Source organism: Crocodylus porosus, unplaced genomic scaffold (genome assembly GCF_001723895.1).
Source record: "Crocodylus porosus isolate Cpor-Errol unplaced genomic scaffold, CroPor_comp1, whole genome shotgun sequence".
Classification (NCBI taxonomy): domain Eukaryota; kingdom Metazoa; phylum Chordata; order Crocodylia; family Crocodylidae; genus Crocodylus; species Crocodylus porosus.
In genome coordinates, this window is record NW_017728906.1 from 118,700,443 (window position 1) to 118,722,765 (window position 22,323).

Here is a 22,323-nt window from a genome sequence, read left to right on the forward strand (position 1 = left end):
CAAAAACCTGGCACTTACCAGCAGTTCAGCTGCCATCAGCTGCCATCTGTCTGTTTGGAGCCTTGCCCACAGAGAGCAGGGCAGGCTTACAGCCCCAGCGGCCCCAGTCCAGACTCTGCTGCCCCTCTGCTGCTCTGTGCTGCCTGGGGGGCTGTACCAGGAGGCCCTGGAGCCCCCCCCCCCCACCTTCTCAGGTAAGCAGAGGCTTTTTTTCCTATTTCTCATAAACTTTATAGGTATCAATTGCATGTGTAGAAGCACCTATGAAGTTGTGTCCGAATCACAGCTTTACCCAAGATTCTGGAACCTTCTTCAAGATCAAACACAAAGAGATAGCTTCTACATTCCTTAACTTTTAGGTTCCTAAAAGCATTGGATTTTGTGCTATGATCCTAAACTAAAGTCATTGGAAATTAATTAAGATTTCATACACACTCCAGTGAGATCTAGATCAGGCATATGTGCGATCATTCACTTGCATAATCAATGCAACATTTAAAAATGAGGTAGCAAAATCTATAATAAAGCACTTAACTATAAATCAGCTGTTTGTTTTTTTTAATGCTGGACACTCCAATTGCCATTAAATTAAATAAGGACTGTACATTCTTGACAACTCTGAATATTAAATAGGTTGCATTTCAATATGAGTTCAAAAGGCAAACATAAGCCTAACTAATTTACAAATTTGGGTTTAATATTACATAGTTTGGACCTGAAAAGGAATGTACAATATAGAAACTGGAAGATCTTAATACTGAAAGATTAAGAATTTGGAAGATTCATGTCATGGGCAGATTAAGGCAGTAAAAAGAACTAAAGAAACTCAGTTTTGGAACAATATGCAATGTATTTGCTGAAAATTCTCTACCTGGCAGAAATAGCTTAGACTGCTATAAAGGTATTATTAATAGCCTGTCTACAATTTGAACTCACACCTTCCTGTGCTTTTTCCTTTTATTCTTTTCTAAGGACATTTTATTCTCTCCCTAGATATAATACTGACTGTAGTTCACACTTTACTTTTTTCCCTCCTTTATAGTGTACCTTTGATTTCTATTTTACTTCCTTTTACTGCTTCTGTATCTGACTTTTTTCCTGTCTCTTCAACTGTCCTGTGTTTCTCTTTCTGCTATCTACCTCCAAGCTATCTCACCTTGTTCCTGTTCCTTTTCTTTACATTTCACCCTCTTCCCAGCACCATTTTTATCCTGTATCCTTAGAGTAAATTTTATCAAAGACTATCCACAACTATAGCACTATTCAAGCCATGTGATGCCTCTTTGTCACATTATTCTGACATAGGTGAATCAAGCTTACAGGCCTCTATGCTCATATGCACAGTTTAGACCTTTGTACCAGTAGTGAATAAGTGAAGGGAATAGACTATAGTTGTTACAGGAAATAGTTTGTGGCTATTAACCACATGCTTCTTCAGATCCAGTGGCTCTATGTTCTTGCATGTGACTATAGAAGGTTCTAGTTTGGTTCTTTAGATATTGATATTTGATATTGATTAATTAATTGATATTTCTATATGTTTCTATGGTACCTGAAGGTTCTGATCCTGCATAGGATCACTGTCTTCCTGAAACATACTGAATGTATCTACACCTGCAATTAATGTGACACAATACAATCCAGAGCCTTTTGAGCCAGAGTAAACTTTTCCTGGCACAGCATTTACACCTGAACCCAGGACAGCAGCAATTTGAGCTGGGGTGGAGCAGGCCTCCAGCTGGCTGGGCTGACCGGGTGCAATTTATGCCTGCAGTCCACATCTACATGTGCATTTCAGCACAGTAAATTACTCTGCCATAAAATAATACTGGTCCTGAGTTAATTAGTTTACTCTGCCTTAATACTAGTGCATATGTAGATGGTGACATTTTACTGCAGAGCTAATTAGTCTACTCCACAGTAAGCACACGTGTTGATGTGCCTGAACAGGATGAAATTATTCCTCTTGTCTTAATTCAGTGCTTTCATGAAAGATCATGCTTACTCTCACATTGCCCCCTTACTCTAATACTGTCTCTCAGTTGGTTGCAGGGTGGCTACCTTATTTTCCCACCTACTATTATTTGAATAAAGGTCTTCAGGAACTGAAATTCTCTATAGTTTAAATTACAGAGCTCAGCTATCAAGCTGAAATATGGTACAGGTTTCCTTCGCTTTATTCAGGTTCTGTATGTGCAAATTCACTCTAATGCAATGACCCTTTCTATATCAAAAAATTGTTATATGAGAGGTGAATTCACTCTTATGTGATTGATGTGGTGGAAGCCCACAGTCAGCTGCTTTGTGCGGTGTATTTTGAGAGCGATGTGCACCCAAATATAGTTTTCTGTGTGGATCTGTGCTCCTCACTCTTTGTCTGTGACACATGCTTCTTAGTTGCCACCCCATATTATGACTTCTAGGTAACACACTGGCTTATCTCCTATGGATGTTACCCTGCCTGTACCTCCTACAAGTGATGTAGATTCTGATGCTGAAGACCCTTCACCACCCTCTCTTCATACCAACTAAACATTCACCACCACCCTGTATTTCTGTGTACTGTCTTCTGTTGGTGAAAACCAAAATTGTCTTGTAAAAGCAGTAGAAATGGATCTGAGGGTCAGTAAATTTGAGGTCTTGGAACATACCCCTATTTGTTACATTGTAAAGTGGGTTCCCTTTATGTGAATTTGAGTTATATGCCATTTTCCAGGAACACATAAACAGTATAAAGCGTACAGACTCATCTCCTGGGAAGATTAGCTGCAGTGTGAGATATGTGGCACACAGAAGGCAGGGTAGATACACACTTTTATAGAATAACTAAATAAGATATAGAGAGACATCACAACCTTTCATGAGAATCCAATGAAGTGAACATGTATTCATGAGTGCTTGTGCTCTATATGTATATCTACCTTATTAATTAACTTAAATAACTAACTTATTTAGTCTAGAGGTGTATATAAACTCTAACTTGTGACTGACTTAAGACTAACTCATCTAACTGCCTCTCTATCTCTGACAGTACAACTCTTAATTTGATTTCCTTTCACACTTGACTTTTCAGTTTGGGCTCCTTTTTTTCCCCCTACACCGTGCTGCATCTGTGTCTTTTTCCCCCTTCATTAGCTGCCTAATGCCCTGGCTCTCCAACATATAATTTTCTCCTCCTGATCCACCTCCTTATTATACTCATTCTTCTCTCCACCCCTCAGAAACCCTACGAGATACAAACACCAATCAAGCCTGTGTCTGTGTAATCTCTCTCCTAGTGACTGCTGTCATCTCGTTTAATGCTGATTTAAAAAGAAAGGAAAATCCCTTAAAGACAGATTTTATACTTTTCATATTCTATCTCATTCTATTGGATATTGAGAGGGCTGTCACGTCTGAAAGAATTTTTTGAATAATGAGGCTTCTGACTCTGCAATCACTGAACACTATTTTATTTACCCTTTTTGTAATTAGAAAGATTCAGATTTTTGTCTTTAAATGAGATCCTATGCATTTGATTCCAGATTTGAATAAATGTTTTGTTTCTTGACCAAAATTAATCTAATCTGGCTGATGTTTATGAAAATTAAGGATTTTAATTGTGCGTGAACATTTTTTCAAGCTCATTTTCAATTTTTCTTGATTAGAAGCAATCAGCTGCCTGGTGTTTGTTTAAAGATCTTAGAAAATACTTGACAAATTGGACCACATGTTCAAAAGTGCATGGACAACAGGACTCAGTGAAATTTAATTTTAACCTTGTTACAAACTATTTAAAAAAGCCTACCATATATCGACTCTGGGTTTAAATCTTAATTTGGGTCAAAAAAGCTACCAGATAGCCTATCAATCACTTTTTGCCTCCAGCAGAACAGCTACTTTGTTCTTATTTTTTCCCTAGCAACAAAGACAACGGTCCCCCCCACCCTTCCAGCAATTAACATACATACCATTTATAGTTGTGAAATATAGTTCCTCTATTCTTAAATTTCAGCTGTTTGAAATGAGGGATCATTTCCTTCCTCATAGATGAAAAGAAAAGGAAATAATAGATTTTATACCAGAGTTCAAATAAAAACTGATTTAGTGGTTGTGAAAAACCCCCCAGTATGAATTACTTCCAAACAATGTTACTCAGTTTCTCTTAATATAGTCATCACATTCAACTAGAATTCCTTTTTGTACAGTATCACGACAGATTCTATCAAAACAGCCACAGCTGAAACAAGTTGTTCATCATAGATTTGGGCACTGGCAAAAATGTCTTTACATGTAGTTTGACTGCTGAGTTTATAATAAAGGAGATAGAGGGAAAAATCACATCACAGAGCTTTTAAGCCACAAGAAAACATCTGACTTCTCCAAGTGCTAGAGCCAATGTGTGAGACAACAGGGGGATTCAGAGAAAAGTTCACTGTGTGATGATCTCACCATGAGCATGATTAATTTTTTTATTTGGTGGGTGAGTGAGTGGAAACACTGGAGCCTGAGAAACAAAATAAAGAGAGACGGGAAACAGTTTTTGATTAAAGTAGATTACTGAAGCCCCCCCCCCACACACACACACACTCTTTTTTTCTCAAATGTAGCCCCCAAACTCAAAAGTCACATTCCACTTTAATGCTAGGTGTTGTAAATGAGAAGTAACCCTATTAAGGAGCACAAAAATGCCATTCCGTTATCCAACTTACTGTTATCTATGTTTTTTTTGAGCTTGGGGGGGGGCTTGAAAAGCACTTTTTATACTTGTTCACCAGGTACATTTTTAAATTAGAATATGCTTACCCTATCAACATGAACGAGAAGTCACACAAGGGAATATGATAGAAAACACATACACATTTAAAAAAACTGTACACCTATAGAAGGGGAAGCCACAATCAGGCGTTTCATGAACTGCAATATTGTCAATTATTTCTTTTTGTCTTAAAGAAGAAATACGCTATCTTAAAAAAAGTAACTGGTGTAGCTCCCTGGTAACTGCTGTAAATTGTTGACTGTTTTATCATGTTATCATCTGGCACTGGTATGTAAATCCTGTTATGTTAATCTTGTTATGATTACTGTCCAGCTTCTGCACCAATATAGGTTACTGGCAGAACTGGGACAGTGTTACTGGGCACTAGAAGAACATAGTTTGTTGGAGAAGTTACACAAGTGATGCATGTATCCTCTTGAGGGTGCTTCATTGTATGTTAGCAAGAATGGATTGGCTGAAGATCAAACCATATATACAGTTCTGGGCATAGTAAAAATGTATATGAGACCATTATAGCTTCCAGCTATGTCCTAAACTCACATTGTAGTAACTTGTGCTTTTAGATCTGTAGTTATATCATGTGATTCTACTACTGGTATATTGACCAAAATAGCTGCTTTCATTGGGCAGGCTAAAAAAGAGGCTGGGATGCAAAGTAGTTGAGCAGATACAACATGCACCTTGGGTGCGTACAGCCATTCAAGGTATTAAGGAGAGGTTAGAACATGTTGAAAATAGCCCCCAATCTAACTTAGTTCACCCAGATGCAGACTTTACATTAGTTAAGTGGATCTAAGTGTGAACTCCACCAAAGAACATGACAGTTGGATGAGTCTAAAACTTTCCCAAACTTCTTTAAAGTTCCCAGTGCAGCCTCAGGACTGGAAAAGTCATCCACTGACTCCAGTCCCAGAAGTGAGATTTTTTTACTTGCCCCATTGGCACCAGGCTATTTTACACCCTCCCCCAACTCAGCCCCTGTTCCCATCCTCCCGTGGACCAGTCAGTCTCCCTCCAAACCCCTGCTTGCCCCTGCTAGCTCCTCAACCCCCACCTCACTAGCCACCAACACTCCAACTTACCTTAGATAAAGTGGCTATTTTTAACTTGATCTAACCTCCTGCTAACTTCCCTGAATGTTTGTACCCAGCCCTTGCCTACCAGGGTTTTGGGTTTTGGCTATAATGCTAAGAATACACTCAACAATCTACTTCAGGATGCAGACTGAAGGCTCTAAATACTTTAATGGAGAGCAGAAGAACAGATCTGAAACACATTTTGATATATAATACCAAACCAGTTGCTAGGACTCAAAGCCACATTTCAGATTATGTTCAAAGCTTCCTTCATTTCAAATGAGAGGAAAAAGGGGGATCATGGAGAAGTAATTGCTTGCTTTGTTAAAAATGAGTCAGTCTTGTTTAGTTCATTATCTTATATTCTCCAGCTCATCCTACAGAAGTTGAATGGCTTGAGACAAAGCTAAATAGTTCTTGGCATCAGTAATCAGAGTGATCCTACCTGCATGATTTATTAACTCTATCATTCATTGCCCAACAGACTAACAAGGCAAACAAGTTGCTACAGTTCTCCTTGCTCATTCCAAAGGATGTTTCCAGCCGAAGCCTCTTATCTGAAATGGCTGGGCAAAAGAGCTCTCCCTAGTACACTGCAAAGTAAAGCTATGGGGCTTATTGTGCAATCCAACCAATTAAAAGATTTTAAAAAATGACTTGTTCAAAATCACCTGGAGGCTTCAGCCAAATCAGATAATTGACATCTCATAAAATCTGCTTTTAGGGTCTGATCTTTAATTTACCATTTAACAATTTTTAAACTACCCATTAAAAAGTCCACAACATCACTGAGGGAGAAGCAATTAAAAAAAAAAACCCTCTGATTTTTCCCTGTGTTACTGCTAGACTTTTAATGGCTGCCCTCAGAAGACATAATTACTTAGAATTTTGCATTAATAGACTTTTAATGGATATTCCAAACAGGCAGAATTATTAAGATGATTGCTTTAATTAACATCAAGCTTTTAAAATATTTTAATGGATAACTTTAAAGTGTGTGTGGCGGGGTCAATATGAAGGCCATTTCAGGATTTTTTAGTTAGACAAACACATTCTCATTGCTTTTGCATATTTTGCCTGGGGCTCAAAGAAAACCTAAACTATTCATTGTTCTCTGGTTTAGAACCACAGGTGCAGATATTAGCATTAGGTGGGATACAAGTAGACGTGCAAAAGACAAGGGTTCCCAGATAGGACACAAACACTTACTTAGGTTGATAAGCAGGGACTTTTGGGGGGAGACTTTTTTATCAGAGAAAAACAGGATCCCTGTTGATGAATAACAGCGATTAAAATACTATGAGAGATGCATACTGGGAGAGTTTACCAGACTGGCAAAGTTACAGTGAAGCAGAAATTAACAGGACATTGGTATTGTCATAAGATCATAAAAAAGCAAGGTTTATTCTGTCCAATTAAACTCCACTGGGAAAACAATCATTGACTGTAGTGCAAACTGATTTCTACATCATAGTATCTGGTATCAAATCTTCTAAAAGATGCTTGCAACATCTTGAGTGGTGGGAGAGCAGGGTTTGATGAAAGGACTGAATATCTAATGTGGCACTGACTGGGATAATTTTTTGTCAAGTGCTTCTAATGCTTAGCAAACCCATTTAGGTTTGAGGCAAAGATTAGGGTCTGAGTGAGCTGGTTCTACAACTTAACACTTTTCTGTCCTAAGAAAAAGGGGAATGAAGAAAAGGAGAGAGAGGAATAGAGGAAAATATTGTCAACTGGAAAAAAACAAAATAAAACTAGAATTGTTAAAGGAAGATGTAACCCTGTCCACTAGCACCAAGTGAAGTAATTACTATGAAAGGCATATCAATATAACTTTAATATAAAAGACAGTAAAATTATGTTTGTCTTGGTAATGTCATCTGGGACACCTCCAACTGGTTGGTGCTTTACAATTAAATAAATGAAGATATGCTTCAGAGTTACTACAGAGGATGACACCCTGTGCTAAATCACTTTAAGCACTTAAGGGAAAATACATGTTTGCCATACTCAATCTGTAGTGATTAAATGGGAAGGCTAGTGGGTCCATGGGGGAGGAGGGGTTGATGGGTCTGAGAAGGGGAAGGGACCAAGTCAGATGCATGTAGGTTCAAACCCTTTATCTAGTGAGGGGTGCTTAGAACTCCCTTGGCAAATGCCACTAGGCTGCTGGGTTAAAAGGTAGGAAGACCATTTTCATCCTCTGGTATCTACCAGCTATTGACTATCTGACTAAAACTTGGGACTTATCCAGTTTTAATTTAAAAAATGCATCTGAGATGAAATCCTAAATTGTACATAAATGCCAAAATCTAAAAATCCCCAGCTACATACCTGCCATTTAGGTGAACAAAACAAAATAGGATTTAACCTCATTGTTGTCCTTAATCATCTGGAGTATGACATGATTTGGTGATTCAGAAAGGGAAAAGATGCACCTGTTTCATCATAGTGCAAGAAGAACAATAAACACATTTCTGCCATGAAGTGATGATTTTATAAATCAAGGCTGGAAAATCACTCTTAGAATTTGTTTGCAGGTCTATGGTGGACCAGTCCCCACCTCAGTGTCTCAGGTATGGGAACCATGCAGAAGTTTCTGTTGCATTACTGAGGCTATGAAAATGGACTTGGACATATTAGCCAGCCCTTAAAGTCAAACTGCTCACATAAGATAACCATTGAATTATTCAGTGTGGGCCTTTACATAGAGGAATGGAAGGAAACACCCGCACTAAAATAGAGCGAACCACAGGATTATCACGAACTGTATAATATATTGCAAGCTACATAGCTTGCAAGGCACAGAAGGACAAAAACAAAGGGAGCAAAATATGGAAAACCTGAACAGGTATTTAATGCTTAAGGATCAGAAGTGTTTGTATATTACCTAGAGAAAAAGGGTCCCCAGGACTAACAAGGGATATGTGTGTGTTTCTGTAATATAAGAATATAGGAAAACAGTAATAAAAATTGGAGTAGTAAATTGTAAAGGTTTGCAAGTGTATCAAACCTCAAGAGCTAAATTGGAATGGGGTTCTACTTAATGATGTATTTATATATTTAACAAATGCTTCTCATGTTTTGATCTCCCTGCTTAGGCCTATGCAACAGAAATTTGGAGGCTCACAATGATTTTCTTCCTGTTTTATTGAATGAGAAATTCATATCTGCCACATCTATACTATATCAGGCAATAAAAGAATATGAAGTAGTTATGAAAAAAATAAAATGGTTCAATAAAGAAACTCCCTTTGAGTATTTAAGACACAATTATGTAAAAAAGAGAGGAATTTTCTTTGTTAGTTTAGTCTAAAAGCTTGAAAATAGTATCAGAAAATAATATAGACATATAAAGAAATCGCATAATATTGTAAGTGATTAGGTAACATAATGATTTATCTCAAGATTTTGTTAAGACTGTTGCTAAGGGTGCTTAAACAATCTCTTCATGCAAGACACTGAACTAGATAGCCCAGAGGTGTTTTTCAGCTCTAGAATCTGCTGTGTAGGATTTTTATACCTTCCTCATTTCCAGCATAAGATGCTCTTACTACTGAAACAGATGTTGATATAGCTTCTGATACTGATAGTATCAGGCATGGTATGCAGTTCTTTCTCAAACTCTGCAAAAGCAAAAGAATCTTTTATAATCCAGGTTGCAATTCCCTCCCCCACGTGTTTTCTCATATGTACAGTGTGTCCTTGTGAAATTAAAAACAAAATTGAACAAAAGCTTGGCTCCAAACAGCATATGAAGTAATCTATTGGTGAATTTGTAGAAACCACAACTGTGCTCTAAAATGGTTCATCTTTATTTTAATGTTCTATTTTTAGTATGCAGATGGCATGAAAAGAATAATACTTGTGTTGGCAAGTGGAAGGGAAGTTGTGTTCCTAAGTGGAAGGGATTTGTGCTAAAAGCCAGTGGAGATTCCCTGAAACATCCCTGTGGGGAATGAAACTATTCTTTCATATTCCAGAGGTTTCCCACCAGAAGGTGATTTTAAAATAATTGTATCAGCATCTAACCTTTGCGCTTTTTTGGTGAGTTGAATATCTTTGTCTCTCCTGATTATCTCTAAATGAGACTTATATTGACCACAGTACAGCATGTCTGCTCTACAAATGTGAGATAATGGTAGTCTGAAGACTCTCTGTTCTCAGCTCTGCTATTTATTCATAATACCCACAGGTCAGTGACTGCTACAGCAGTCATGATCTGCTGAAAATGTGTAGATTTTACTTTTAAAGTGATAATACTGAGACAAATGACCTGTACAGGACCTTTTAGCACTGAAAAACCTTAAAAATGTACTTCAGAAGGTTATATCACCAATGGAAAGTTTAGGAAAACTACGTATGTAAGGTGTATAATACAGACACATTTTTGTTTCTTCCCTAGAAAAGCACAGATTTTTATTTTTTTTGTGAAGCAGAGCTTGTTTGATTGATTTGTTTTTATTGCAGCCAAAGTGAAACTATTGAGTTGCCTTGATTTCTCCAAAGGACTAAGTTCAAACTAATTTGTTTTATTGCAAATAGAAAAAAAAAATTGCATAAGTGTTGCTTTCCAATTTTTTTTAACAAATTGCTAGCTGTTGTACTTGTTTTTCTTTTTAATGTAAACACTGCTGAAAAATTAGATTAGATAAATTGGTTTTTGATTGGAATTAAATAATTGAAAACTCTCCCCTGTTACTTCCAAAAATAAACACTGTGTGTTTTTTATACAGTGGCTAACCAATTAAGTTTAGGAAAAACAAAGCTTTAACTGAAGGAGGTGAGTGGTTTAGGATGTTAATCCCATGACACACATGGGGAGTTTTTTCTTTTTAACTCTGGACTCTGATTTTAAAACAATTTATTTACTGTAAATTTCATCCTAAAACAATAATCCTATATAAACTGTATACAACACTTACAATCTATTTTAAGAATCAAATTCTGTTGTCTTGACTCAAACAATCCTGTGTTGAAACAATTAGGAATATTACCTTGATAAAAGCATCTTTCATCTCTCTGTTGAAACTTGGCCATTACTTGCACTGCTGTGTATGCACTTCTCTCCCAGGATAAGGCTTACCTAACAAGACTACAGAACCATGCTCCATCCTTCATGCTTTCCTTCTGGCTCTATAACATTCCTTTCCATTCAATTTCTCAGGTTTAACAGCAGGGTTGGAAATTAACCTCATCGCTACCTACCCTAAACTCAGATGGTTAGCCACTTTTGGGAGCAAAGTAGAAAATGTGAATTTAAACCTCTCTTAAAATGAATGGGAGCTAGAACCCAGGTTCCCAACTTCCTGTGTGAGTGCTCAAACTGTGAAGATGTTCGACAAAATCGAGTGTCCTCTGTCTCCTCCTTGGTGCTTCAGGCTAAGATGAAGTTGCTTTACCAAAGCAGAGGTGTTAAATATTTTTTTTCAGGCAGTGAGCAGGACAGAAGAGCATTGCACGTAGACACCTAAGAGTCACTACAATACAACTTTGATATATAATGGATAGAATCACCCTCAGTCTCAAAAGAATTTGTATCATGTCTGAGCCCAGTCAGAATCCAGACACTAGGTTGTCCTCTACCCATGTTGCCTGAGACACCTGAATTCTTAAAGCATATCCAATACCTGTTTAGCCATTTAGCCTCTCCTAAATGAGTGCCATATCCAGCAGTCAGGAGAGCAAGCTCTGTTTTGCTTTCTATCTAAATAGTACAGATAATCTTGAATTATATTTTTTCACAGGTGTATAACTTCAATAGGAGGGGTGGAGTATGTCCTTTAATCTCTTGTATGGTATGCTGTTTAGGGCACACTCCTGGGAGATGGAATACATACAGATTTTACCCTTCTTTGGTCATGTTTTTAAAAAAAACATTGGACTCTATTTTGTTTTTGCAAGATTTCTGGTCTTTTGATTCTAAATCAAAGTCTTGAGTGAGAAATTTAAGTGTTGGAGAAGGGATCAACAGGGATTAAGATAAACCCTCAAGGTTTGCTTTTCCTTATTAGCTAATTTTACAGGGTCCACACTCAATATGCTGGTAAGTCTGGAACCCATCCCAAGATGCCTAATTCTCATAAATTGGAACAAAACCTGGTACCTCAGATAGGGTTCCATCCTAATGGCTAAGCACCAAAAAATAACCATTATAATGCTAGATCATGTGTCTAACTTGTGTGCATCTAAGACCTTTTAAGAATTTATTCTTAAAGTGGCTTTTGTAGCCCTAGAAAAGTGCCCACAAACTGTGATGTGAGAACATAGGAACTGCTTTACTTGATCATATCCCTGATCTAACTCATGGGTCCTATCTCCTCCAGTAACATGTCAAAGTAGGTGCTTCCTGTCTTCTGAATACTTTTCATATATCTTAAAGGTATATCACAGTGCCTAAAGTTATGGTAGATTAAAGTTTCCCATGATTCATACTTATGAATCACATAGAATGTAAACAGCAATTATAAATGTGAGAGGGAAATGCAAATCTAAAAGTTCCTGGGATTATTCAATGGGCCAAATATTAAATTTGGTTAATCAGCCCCATTTTCTTGTGTTGGTACCTAAGAATACAGGAGATGACAATATTGGAAGGGGATCAGCTACTAAGCTGACCTAGTAAACTGTTGGCAGTTAACCAGCAGGGATCTTGTGTTTCTCTGATAAAAAAAAAAATCCCAATTTTCAGTTAAAAAAGTAACCCAATATTCACATTTTTCTGCAATTAAAATGAAACACTAATCTATATATAGATTAGTGTTTCATTTTAATCATGGAAAAATGTGAATTTTGAGTTAGTTTTTTAAATCCAAAAATTGTGGATTTTTTTTTTTTTACCAGAGAAAACCAGGATCCCAGTTGATCAGATAAGAAATGACATGACCTGGTCAGGCAGTGACCAGATATTACAATGACCTTGTATGGCCAAAGTCAGGATCAAGCAAGTGGAGAAAGTCCACAAAGTGCACTTGTCTAAGTTGGGGTTCAACCTGTGGGTGAGGTATAAGTGAGGCTTCAATTTTTAATCAATATTCTGGGGTGTAACTTCTAATCAACCTGCGAATGAGTTTATTTGGATTAATACGGTTGTTTTTTATCAATATTCCATATATACTTGTGAGAACTGAAAAAAACACTATTAAGGTTACCGCATATATATTGATTTTAGTCTCATAGGGCACATCCAGATAAGTGTACACATGTGGTTTGTGGTACCTCAGAACTGTTTGAAGCACTGCAAACTACACACAGTGCATGTGCAACTGTTTGCAGAGCTGCAAATTTGCAGTTCAGTGCCAAAACTCACAGTATTAAAAAGTGCCAGAAAAAAAAGTGGCATGCTGCATGATACAGGAACATGCACCAGAGCAACTCGAGGCTGGGCCCTCCAGGGAGACACTGACTGGCAACCAGAGCATCTTCTCTGCTTTAGGTGTTCCCCGGCTCTCCAGCATGCTGACAGCTGAGAGGAGTGGGGAAACACCAAGGCATTCTGTCTTGCAGCGAACCCTATGTTTTAGTTGTTTTGTTTTGCTTTGTTCTGATTCGTGGACTGCTGGGGCTTGGAGGGGGAGCCATCAGAGCTGGGGCTGGGTGGGAGGGGGCAATTGGGGAGTGGGGGCTGCATGGGGGAGCTCTGCCAGGAGGCCCCAGGGTCCCCATAGCCCCTGCTACAGCCAGTGAGTGCAGGGCTTTTTCTTAAGTACCAGGAGTAAGCTGCTGCTGGGTGGGGGATGGGGGCAGGCAGGGCAGCCAGAGAGGCTTCTCCCACAGCTCCCTCCACCAGTAAGAGGCAGGCACAGCTGAAGGAGCTGCCCGGCTATGCCTTCCTCTCCCTGCCCAATCTGAATCAGCAAATCTCTCTGAATCAGGGCCAAATCGTTTGAAGCTGATTTGGCTGAACTGATTCAAGATAGTGATCTGAATCTTTGTATTGAATCACTGTCCTCTGAAATGGCCAAATCTGAATCCTAATTGAATACTTCCCTAGTCACACAGGCTTAGTGTCAAACACATTCCTCTGCCATTGAGAGAGAAACCCAAGCATAAGTTTGAGCAGGGGACCAATCCAAAACAATATTTATTTTAAAAAGATCTTTTGTAATTCTATTGACCCTGTCTCCTAGTACAAATACTGAAAACTGGCAGAAGGTTTATAGCTGCAAAAAAATACTTCATTCACTATTCAATCTACTAGATTGTGAATTTCTTCTAAATCTGTGCTAAATTGAGGCATTAATCATCAACTTAATCTTAATGGTTGGTTGGAGCCATTTTCAACTCACACTGTTGCTTATTATGATTTAAGCAATGTGAGAAGGATAGTTAAATGAACAAAATGTAGAATATAATATAATCAGAATAGCACACTATGCTGTCTTTCTGACACTCTGTGGGATGTCATAATTCTGTTGCTGTCTCATGACAAAAGCATCTAAATCAAGACTATATCAATTGCATGATATATTTTAGCAACAGAAACTGTCTTGCAGAGGACATCTTCCAAGTGTCAACCTGAAAGTTCTTTATCCTAGTTGGGGTATGTTTACTCCAGGAGAAACTGAATGAAGCCCATACACTGCAATGTGAAATGCCTGTATGTGGCCTTGGTGTGATATCTTTTGATGGCATTCAACAGTTCTCTATCATTTTTAATGGGAATGTAGGCATTGCATTTCATCGCTTTTTCTTTTTTTTTTTTTTGTAGCTTAGGGCAGCACTGGAAGCCAACATGATCTCTGGGGTGGCTTTGTATGAGCCCTGATAAAGATTATACAGGATGAACCTTATACAACCCTAGAAGATATGAACACCATAAAATAGGACCAAGGCTTTGTTCTCTGAGAAGTTATTGAGCAAATGGGAGTAAAGGCTCTCCTCTTCTAGGGTGAAATAGAATCGTAGACTGAATTTTAGTGGCAAAAAAGCTGCAATTATGTGGTTACTTGCATGCCACTTAGATGTATAAAGTGAAATAGGATTTAGCCCCTAATCCCTACTTCAAATCCAAAGTAGTTTTTAAATTTAAACTTGGTAATAGTACTTTTATGATATGAAAAATTTAGGATATACTCAAGAGTATATCCTAAGAAGTCTATAAATTCACAATTTAAGGTTTGTGAGGTAAATTTGCATTATCTGGATTGTACATATTACATCTTAAAATCCCATATTTATAAAACATAGGACTGGAAGGGAACTCAGAAAGTTATCTAGTATAACACTCTGCTCAAAGTTGGATCACTCCTCTCTAAACCATTCCAGAAAAAAAATGTTTATTAAACCTGCTTTTACAAACTTTCAAGGATGAAGATTCTATAGCCTTTGTAAGTAATGTAGATTGCATAGCTTAATTTAATTCCATAGCCTTTCTAGTTTTTTGCATGGGCTGAGGGGTGCCCAACCCACTACACCCTGCTGATAATGATCCTTATGATGACCTGAGTACACATGCACTCCTGGTACAGGACCGTGAGCTATGATGGTGCAGGGGGCAAGCCCAGGCTGCCATGCAACCTCCTTTACTGCCTGGGGGCTACCCTGCTGTCAAGGAGGTATCGTTACCAGCATCAACATATTCCTTGCATGTTAAAAACCTGTGCCCACCTAGTTGTAGGGCTACAGCTTGCTCAATAAAGTTTAGCACTGTCTCCCAGCTCCCTGAGTGCTAATGGCGGGGGGACCTAGGGTCAGGAAAGTATGGGTGGGCTGGGTGGGGAGGAGAGACAGTGGCAGGGGCTGGGGGCAGGGGAGGCCCCATGTGGACAAGGTTGGCAAGGCTGGCAGCTTGTTGATGGAATGTAGTTGCATCTGGTCATCTCAGACTGCAGGGTGCACCTTGCAGGCATTCAGCAAGGGCCCCACCCTGGGGAGAAGCTGGTGGTCAGTGGTGTCATGGCCAGCTGTGCCTCCTGTCTGATCCTGGGGCTGCACAGCTGGTGAGGTAGGTGCTAGCCAGGGCTCCCCAAGCTGCTGGTGGAAACTGGGCAGGATGGGTCATTGCATGCCTAAGGGTTCCTCCAGCAATGCATCACAGCAGGTGCCAGGCTGGGGTGGGTGGTTGAACAGGTATACTGCATGGCTGCAGCCTGGGTCCTGGGTTGCCAGGATAACTATCAGTAGACACATAAAGGGCATGGACTTAGGGACAGGACTGGACTAACAATTGTGGTCAGTCACAGTGACCCACTATGCCGGGGGTACTGCCTTCATGAATGCAAACTACATTCATGAATGCAGTGCCCTATTCATGGATTTCATCATTTGCAGGGATCACGGGAATGTTTCCCCCACAAATAGCAAGGGTCACCCATATAGATGTTGTTCCATGATCTGTAATAAAACAAGAATGATAGATGTTTCTATGACTTGTCCTATGCTTCAAAAATAAGAGGACATATATGAAACATGGTTAAACATGAACTCTATGCGTGTGTGTGTGTGTGTGTGTGTGTGTGTGTACTAGCCTCCCATACGTTTCATAGGTAGCATGAAGAAAAACTTTTTGCTCAGACTTGGGCATGGCTATCTTAAGCAAGGTGGATTACAGCAAAGACCATTTGATTTGCAAATTCATTGTGTATTCTACATCTAACGTAAAAATATTCCTAGGTAACCAGAGACAACCCATTCTATTTATTTTGTGCTGCACACATTTTTCTTCTAGACTTAGAAATCCAACAAAACCTAGAGCATCTTACAAAATAGAAACAAATCAAACTAAAACCAACTCAACCAATACTCCACATTACTGCCTGCATAAACAAGAACATTTAGAACAGATTTTCTAGATAGATGTTTGTTTATTAGGGGAAAAAATGTCCAAATTTGTATTTGGACAATGGCTTAAATGATCTCCTGGGGGGGGGTTGTTTGTTTTTGTTTTTGAATTTGTTTTTTAAAATCTGAAATAACTTGAGTTAGACTGAGTTAGAATGAAAGAAAAAGTACTTTTACATGCAATAAGATACCTGAAAAAATGGGACAGGTTTATGGATGGTATTGTTAATGGAATAGAAGGCAAAGTACAGTTGCCTTGTAGATTAACCAAAGTGTGTACGTGTGCGTGTGTATTTAGAGCAAGTTTCGTTGGGTTTCTGTGGGCTGAAGTTCACAGTATCAGATGAAGTGAGATTCAGCCCCGCGAACTTGTGATGTGTGTATATATTGTGATATGTGTGTATATTGTGTCACAGGGCACTCAGCTGGAGGAACTGAGTTCAGGACAAGTGATAGTGTTGTAAAGAGCACAGTGGGGGGCTGTAAAGGTATACAGTTATGCATAAAGATATACATGCATATATATACATACATATACACAAACATATACTTTGTTTAGTCTGTACCTTGCAAAACTACCCTGCCTTCCATTTGACTTCTTGCTCATAGTTAATTGAAGGCATTACAAAATACATTTTGTCTATTTTGATTAATGTCAAATGTAACTGTTGAAAATCAACACTGCATGTGTGTGTATATATATATATATCTATCTTAGATGAGCTGATCTTAAATAAATATATAACTACATAAAAAAATTGCATAAAATAAAATTATATGTTTCTTTTTCACCTTATAATACTTTATTAGGCAGACTGTGTGCATTTAGATAGATAGATAGAAAGTAAGTATGTTTATATGTATAAATAGTTGTATATGTGTGTATCCATACAGGTTAAGTACAGATGTTTAAAAAGCCTGAGGCAGAATCTGTCAAACCTACACAGGTTTCTGTAAGTGGAACAGGTTACTTTGATAGTGAACAGAATGTATGTCCACCCTTTTGGGGGGATGGGAAAAAGCTGCTTGTACTGGCTGAAGCCAGCAGGTGGGGATGCTTCTGCACATCTCCCAGCAGACTCCCCAGGCTGCCAAGCACTCCTCAGTGGCCAAGCCATCCATGATTGTCTGTAGGGCATGGCCAAGCACCCCTTCCCCCCTTACTACCTGACTGTGGCTGACCCTTGACCAAAGCAAGGCGGTGGGGCCAGTGAAAGGTACTATGCTGGCTTAGATCTAGGAGAGCTGGGGAACAGGGCTAATTACCTGACACACACACATTCTGGTACTTATCTCTCTATACAAACTTGCAAATTTGATTTTTATGGACCATGAAAGTGGTAAAACCAGCATGAGCCAAATTATATTCAACTTAGTAGGCATCTATGTGGACTTCAGAACCAAAGTACAATTCTGTTCTGTCTTTCCTGAGTCCCTGAAAAACTGTTAATACATAAGGGAAGCGGTTCTCCTTTTCCCTGTTGCTTTTTTGTGGCCCAGTTTTAAGGGTCAACTGATGGTGTGTTATAAAAGTAGATGCATGAAGTATAAGTTGGAACAGGGTGAAATAAAATCATACTGAGGTATTTAAGTACACTTAGGGTGTGTCTACATGTTACCCTATAACAACATTGTTACTACGCCATGCTTCCAAAAGGGAATACTAAAGCATGAAGCAGTAACTTCTCATACTGCATCATGCGCATGGTGCATGATTAGTTATAGTTGCTGTTTCACTGTAGCAGCACACTAAAATGGGGGAGCGTCCCACTACGGTGAAGTAAGTGCTAGTCACATGTAGACTCACTTGTTTACTATGGAGATATAGGGCAATGTGGGCAATAGATATGCCCTTAGATGCTCAACAGTTGATTACAATCTAAGTCTATGTCTTTTGCATTTTTCTAAGAGAAAGAAAGAGAAATTTTTCTCTTGTTGTTTTAGTTTCCCCACATAGTGAAGTACCTACTTGACAAACACTTTAAATATATGAGGAGTCTCACTGTTTTAATTGTTTTATTGGTCAGGATTTTAGCTACAAGAAAAATATACCTACCTAAATACTTATCCAGCACTCACCTCCATGGCATATGTATATATTATTTTCTTACCCCATCTCCCAATTGGGGGAATTAATTTAATATATTCTTGAAAAATGCTCCATTATACAGATATAGAATTTTACCTGAGATTTCATCAAACCAATGTAAGTATTTTAACAGCCCTTAGGTATTACCTGTCTCCCAAACTGGCTTATACAGCATATTTCATTCTTCTGAGAACTGTGAATAAGACTTAAGTTTACATGTGTACCAGTTGTAGGGATATGGAAGGTTTTTAGGTTAGTTTATGCTTTACCTAATTTCTCTGTGACATCTCTGTTATCCAAATTTATATTCTGAGCTAAAGTCTTTTCTGACATAAAAATCGACATATTGCTATATAGTATGTATTACTTCAGAGGACTTAAGATACAATATTTTTGTGTTCATTTATATAACAGATCAGGATTTTAAAACAGCTATGAATATTGGTTTCCTTTTCCAAAGCCAACAGTAAAACAAAGACAAGCTATTTTTGTTTTGTTATTTCATGGGAGGAGTTTGTATTGCTCCAGGGGACCCTATAATCCTGCTACATTGACATTGTTTCCATCTTTGTGAACATATATTTTACCTAAGTTCATTTAAAAATTCATGTTAATTACAGAGGGACTCAGTTCACAGGACAAAAACAGGTCAGATAATGATACCCCAGGGTGTGTTAATTCAAAGAACATTCATGTTGCCTATCTTGGGAGAGAAGTTGAGCACTGAACATTATTGTACTCATGAATTTATAAGGGACCAGGGGGACACTTTTGTTATGTTGTTTCCCTTGAGACACAGATAAAAGATGGATCTATCAGATATGTGTTGGGATGATAGAGCATGGCACAGAGTAATAGTCGTACACAAAATATTGTAGATGTTCAGTCTGTTAGGTATAATACTGACTTGTATTTATTAAGTGATTCCCATTCAGGGAAAGCCTTCTGATCCTATGCTTGTCAGGATTCATACTTACAGTGGAAAGACATACTATAAGTAGAGGCGTCAAGATTTTGATTGAAAATAAAAGGAAATTTTGCCCTTTTCATATTTCTAGCCCAATTACATTTTAGCCAGACACTATGGTATCTCTAGCATATTTAATTTTTACTTACTTTTTGTTGTTAGCCTCAGCCACTTATTAGTATTTCATGGATTTCATAGACATTAGGGCTGGAAGGGACCTTGGAAGATCATCCAAGGGGCAGGAAGTCAGCTAGGATCATAGGATCCCAGCAAGAGAAGCATCCAATTTTCTCTTGAAGGCATTCAGCGTAGGTGCATGAACCACCTCCAGTGGCAGGCTATTTCAGACCTTGGGGGCTCGGACAATGAAGAAATTCTTCTTTATGTCCATCCTGAAATGGTCTTGCTGGAGATTATAAACATTTGACCTTGTCATCCCTTGGGGCGCTCTAGTGAACAAATGTTCCCTCAGATCCTGGTGGTCACCCCTGATAAACTTATAGGTGGCCATCAGATCACCCATGAGCCTGAGCTTTTCCAGGTTAAAGAGCCCCATGGCTCTCAGCCTGTCATTGTAAGGTCTGTTTTCCTGACCTCTGAGCATGCATGTGGTTCTTCTCTGGACTCTGTCTAGCTTCTCCACATCCTTTTTGAATTGAGGAGCCCAAAACTGGACACTGTACTCCAGCTATGGCCTCACCAAGGGCAAGTACAAGGGCAGAATGATGTCCTGCGATTTGCTTGGGAAGCATCTATGGATGCAAGCCAGTTATTTGCTTTCTTTACTGGCTGCAGCATCACACTGAAGGTTCATATTCATCTTATGGTCAGTCATGACCCCCAAGTCCCTTTCATCCATAGTGCTAATCAGCGTAGCACTGCCGAGCCTATAAAGATGCTGCAGGTTTTTCCTCCCAAGGTGTTAATAGAGATCTGTGCATATTTCCGCAGCATATTCACTCATTTCTGTGAATCTGAACATAGAAGTTAGGGTTGCTTTGGTCAAAAGAAGAGGATTTGCAAGAGAATTCATATGTATCTGGAGGCTTTGGACAAGCATACATTGTCTGTGCTGCAGGGCCATGGAGGTGAGATTTTATGCAGCTGAATTAGAAAGAAACTCCATGGGTACTGAGCCACTGAAGCCTAGAGAACATCCCTGGAGAGCATTGCATGGAACTTATATTTCCCAAATTGTATATTTTCATAGTTGAATGGTTAGAATTTGATTTAATTTCCTATGAAATCCAGGGTCAATGCAAATGTTTCTTTCCTTATTATGTTCACAATGTGAAGGGCACCCAGAACAAGCTCTTCAATGTTCACTAGCCCCCTCCATAAGGGCTCCTAAGGATCCAGCAACTGAAATAAAAATAAATTTTAATCTGCTGCATATTTTTTCTGATTCTGAAAATGAATGTTTCTTGCTTTATTTTTTTTGAGGAGTTGTGTTTGGGTGTTAGCATAGCAGGCCACACAGCATGCTCTGTGTTTAATTTCTTATTGGTCTCATTCCCTTTAAATGAAGGGGGCTTTATTTCAAGTAATATCTAAATAATCATATCTGTGCACACTTACTCATTTGGCAGGTGCAAGAGCAATATGGTAATTGTGCACACAAATTATGAATGTCACAGAACAGTTTGGGAACCTTTTGTTTTGCCATTAGTGCACAAACATGAATTTTAATTTCAACACTGCCTTGCATTAAATGTGTGACCTCTGGTAATTCCTTTAATTTACTTTATATTTAAGCTGTCAACCACAAAGATGCTACTACAGTTTCTCACTTCATTAGCTTCAAAAGATATATACATATATTTCTTCATTAGGTTCTTAAATCAACTGAAGAATGCACATAATTAAACATTAATTGGTCATTCCCTCCCATCATCTTGCACTCTTTCATATTCTCTCTAAACTGTTTTTCCCTCTACTCTGCAACTAGCATTTATGCATTTTTTGTGCATTATGCATTGCTCGCAGCAAGCAGAGTTACATGGCATTTACTCTGGGGACAAGGGTTTTACTGTAGGGATGGAAGTGATGAACACAGGAAAAATAAGAGATCAGGAAAGAAAGGGAGAAAGGAGGGAAGAAGTGCTGACAAATAGATGCATATAAGAAAGCATAGAGTTTCTGTTCAGAAAGTACCTTTTTGCAGTTTCATGGTCTGTTTTGTTTATATTGTCTTTTACTTTTAAATGTTACCATTTAAAATGTCAGCATAACAATAACTTCAGAGTCATTCCTATTAACAGGATAATAACCATATCCTAGGTTAATGAAGTTTGAAACTGAAAAATGAGCTTTTAGTTTTAGAGTTGATTCAGCTCAGGTCATGGTTGTTACCGCATAAATAGCTCTCAGGTTTACATTACAGTAAAATAGTACAAATTTAAATACGCAAAAAAAGAGTAAAACTTACCACAGCTATGGCTACTGTGCAGGAATTCAAATCTTTATTGCTCTTTGACTTCATTTCTGTTTTTTAGTATCTCATTTCCTGCAATTGCCCATTTAGAAGAGTTGGATAAGTATTAGGCTAAACTTGTCAGTTATGCATAATATATTTCAGGGGGTCTTCCTAATTAATATTCTCATAGCTCTGATTTATAGCAACTCTTGAGGTAAATACAGAAAGAAG